This window comes from Vicugna pacos, chromosome 1 (genome assembly GCF_048564905.1).
Source record: "Vicugna pacos chromosome 1, VicPac4, whole genome shotgun sequence".
Classification (NCBI taxonomy): Eukaryota; Metazoa; Chordata; class Mammalia; order Artiodactyla; family Camelidae; genus Vicugna; species Vicugna pacos.
The window spans coordinates 14,536,105-14,539,750 of record NC_132987.1 but is presented as its reverse complement, the minus strand read 5'-3'; the positions used below and the strand labels follow the sequence as shown (position 1 = coordinate 14,539,750).

General features: G+C 48.8%; 1 non-coding gene across 1 annotated transcript; it reads right to left on the bottom strand.

Annotated features, from left to right (window-relative positions):
• Positions 1 to 3,305: 3,305 nt before the first annotated feature.
• On the bottom strand, positions 3,306 to 3,379 carry TRNAS-AGA (transfer RNA serine (anticodon AGA)). Its single transcript has one exon. It is a non-coding gene; the product is annotated as a tRNA-Ser (tRNA).
• Positions 3,380 to 3,646: the final 267 nt, after the last annotated feature.

Genomic DNA, 3,646 nt, shown 5'->3' with positions numbered 1-3,646 from the left:
ACCCTTGCCCCTTCTTGGGAAAACAGACATCTGCTGTCTTCACTGAGGTTTCCCAGGCTCGGAGAAAACACTCCAGACCATCAGGCTCACCCAGTGCATGTCGCACTAAGAAGTCTGCTGTTCAGATGACAACACTGAGAGCCACCTGGTGCGTGGGACCAGGCGTGGTTCCTCTCCTTCTCTCACCCCCGTACTCAGTCCACTACTTCTAAAGTGTGTCCCTGCAACCTCCCCCCGACCCCCTTCTCTTCACTGCGTCTCCACTGCTCTGGTCCAGGCCTCCATCATTCCTGCCTGGACAACTACAACCCCTTTCCAGTGAAGCTGCCCTCCAGCCTCCCCTGCTGCAGTCCCTTCTACTCTTAGCCGTCTGAGCCGTCCCGTGACGGGGGTCCTCCCGACCAGAGGCCTGGCTGGATCGTCACAGTGGACAAGTGTGGCGCAGCTTGATTCTCCAGAACAGCTGCGGGCCCCAGGAGCCTGGGCGGGAATGCCAGAAGGGAATTCACAGGAAGCATCCCTTCCATCTCCTGGAAGCAGTGGGTAAAGCGAGGAAAGCTCAGGAAACAAAGCAAGGCCAAGGTGGCCACACTAGACAGAAGGACTTCTTGGGCTGGGGAGTGTTCAGCCCTCCGAGAGGTCCCTGGGGCTCAGGAGAAAGGAAGGCCAACCCAGCATAACCTCCAGCTCATTCTCTAAGCAGCAGGCCAGGCCAGGGGCCCTCTTGGAAACTCAGCTGTTCTTTGCTTGACCCGAGTTACTTTGCGCTGAGGTCTGTCCAGTTGGTCGCCCATGGACTGTCTTCACTGTCCTCTCCTTCATGCTGGCCCCGCCTGGCCCCATCATCCCCATCTTAACCCTCTCCCTCCTGTTCTGACTCCTCCCTCCCCTTTCGCCCTCCCCTAATTCAGCCCCAGTCATCGGCTCCCCTTTCTTTCCTGAGAAAGTCCATGTCCTGTTCCTGGGACATCCATCCCCTCTTTCGGAAGAGCTTTCTCACCTCTCCCTCTTGTCATCACTACTGTCCCCTCCCGCCCTGGGTCCCCTAGGCAGTTTCCTGCTTATGGTCTTCATTCCCTATGATTTTCCTGTCTGGTGGCCTCCTCCCCTGTCATGACCTCCCTCCACCCCACATTCAGTGTCTCCCCTGCCTGGTACCATCACACTGCCTGGAAGAGGAGGGCTCAACCTCCCCTGGGCCATCTCTTGGCTCACTCAGGTGTCAGCACCCCTGCCTGGGGACCAGAGTGTCCTTACTCTCTGGGACACCTCCCTCTGCAGGTCCTAAGGCTCCCAAGGCTGCCAGATTCAGTGGCCTTTTCTCAATCCTCCTCCTCCTCCTGACCCTCCCAGCCACATCACCCCGCATGAAACCCTCTCTTCCCTCACTGCTTCTCTCCTGGACCTTTTCTTCCTCTTACCTTCTACATAAGCTTCTTTCTCCCATTCCCCAAACTGGGGAGGATCCTGTGGTTCTTATCCCAGTCTTCTCTCTCCATCTTGTCCCTCAGTGATTCCGTCCCTGCTCAGATAACTGCTTTGTGCCCAGCACCCCCACACCTGGTCTCTCGTCCAGGCCTTTTTTAACATCTCCCCCTGGGCATCCCCACCTGGATGTCACACAGCTACCTCAAACCCAACACAGACAACACAAAACTCGTCCTCTCCTTTTTCAGTCCTCCATCAGGGTCTCCCAGGAGGCTACCTTCACTCCTTCTGTTGTGGTTCTTACTGAGTCATCCAGGGGCAGAATTTGGGGTCTCTCTGATACGCCCTCTCCAGCGCCCCCATCCTCCTGAGAGCATCTTATCTGTAGGTCGACGGGGCAACCTCTCCTGTCCCCTCTGCTCCCTCCCCCAGTCTTTGGCAAAAACATCTTGTTTGGGCCTTTTGTCCCTGTTTTCTTCCCAGTGCCACCCTGGCTGCCAAAGTTACCTTCTTTTTCCTTTAAAAAAAAAATCACTCAAGCATTTATTTCAAACATTCTGAAAAATTGGTATGATAAATGTTTTCCTGCAAACAAGTGTGGATGCCTAGCATCATGTGAATGTCAGAGAGGTATATTTTGGGGTCTGTTACATTGTAAGCTCCCTAAGCAATGAAGGCCCACTCCATCCTCTCCTCTGCAACTTTTTCTAGCACTCAGGGTTTATTAAATATAATGATTTCTTACAGCGACGAGTGATTTTACTGACCAAATAAAGGTAATCCTCCCACTTCCCACTGAGAAATGCACACATATGGAATTCATTATTCTAATAAAAAAATCTATTCAGTGTATTCAAAAGCCTTGGAGAAAGGTATGCCAGAGACAAAGTTGGTTTCCAAGACACACACTCCTGAAAGAAACAGAGAGAAAGCTATTGACTTGCAGGGTGAGATGGCCACGTGCAGGGAGTTTTTACATGAGACTTTCCCTCATCTGTGTCCACATGACATTGCATAGTGCTGGCTTCTATGTTCCTGCATTCACTCAGCCTATATTTAAGCAAGTACATGATCCAGCTAGAGTCCCTGGAGTTGCTTTTCTAGTAGTGGTAACAACTTCGGCCCAGTGGCCCCAACCTCTGGACCCAGACCTGAGACCACAAGGCGCCTTCTGGGCTTGGGCTGCGGCCTGTGGCTGTGAGCCACTAAGGAAGTGACCCGTGACCCAGACATCATCGGCTCCCTGCTCTAATTCACTAGCATAAACATCACTTTGAATGTCATTCTGAAGAGTTGACACTGTTGGCTGACCGACCATGGAAGGGAGGCACCAGCAACTGCCATGGTGATTTTGTGACAAATGGCCCTTCCTTCACTCCTTGCTCCAGGAATTAGGTTCCCTGATTTATTTTTTTTTATTTTAAAAAATGTTATGCGGTGAAATTAGAAAGTGCACAGTACCTTTGTTACAAATATACTTTCTCATCTAGGCACAGGATACCAGGAAGCGGCCTTGAAATTGTTTTTGAGTATCTAAGGAAAGTACATTTTTGTGCAAGTGTACTCACTACAGTAAGCATTTGATTATCTTCCTGTTGTCTGGGAGAAAATGCCAAATTGTGGCTCAAAGACCAGAGTATATTGTTGGGTTAATTAATCCCTAACAATAAGAGAGAAAAAATATTTTTGAAGGCAAATGTTGCCTTTTTCTGTTCTATCTTCCACATCTCTTAACCTCTGTTTAATATTTTTCCTCATTTTAACTTTCTGTACTGCATTCTGGGTAACTTTTTGTAACCTAACCTACCTTCTTTTTTTTTTTTCTTTTTATGTTGCTGGGGGCGGGTAATTAGGGTTATTTATTTATTTATTTTTAGAGGAGGCACTGGGGATTGAACCCAGGACCTCATGCATTCTAAGCATGTGCTCTACCACTTGAGCTATACCCTCCCCCCTGTAACCTACCTTCTGATTCACCAATTCTGTTTTTCAGTTGTGGTTCCTCTGCTGTTGAATGGATTTGGGTTTTAGAGTTCAGTGTCCGTATTTTTCATTTCTAAAAGCTCTCTCTTCTCATTTATATATATAACAACCTAAGTAGCTGCTTATGTGTTTCATTACATCTTTCCTTTCTTTAATCACTGTACACATTCCTTTTTAATAATCTGGGTCTATTGATTCCATTTCTCAAAGTTCTCAGAAGTTTCAAGCTGTTCAT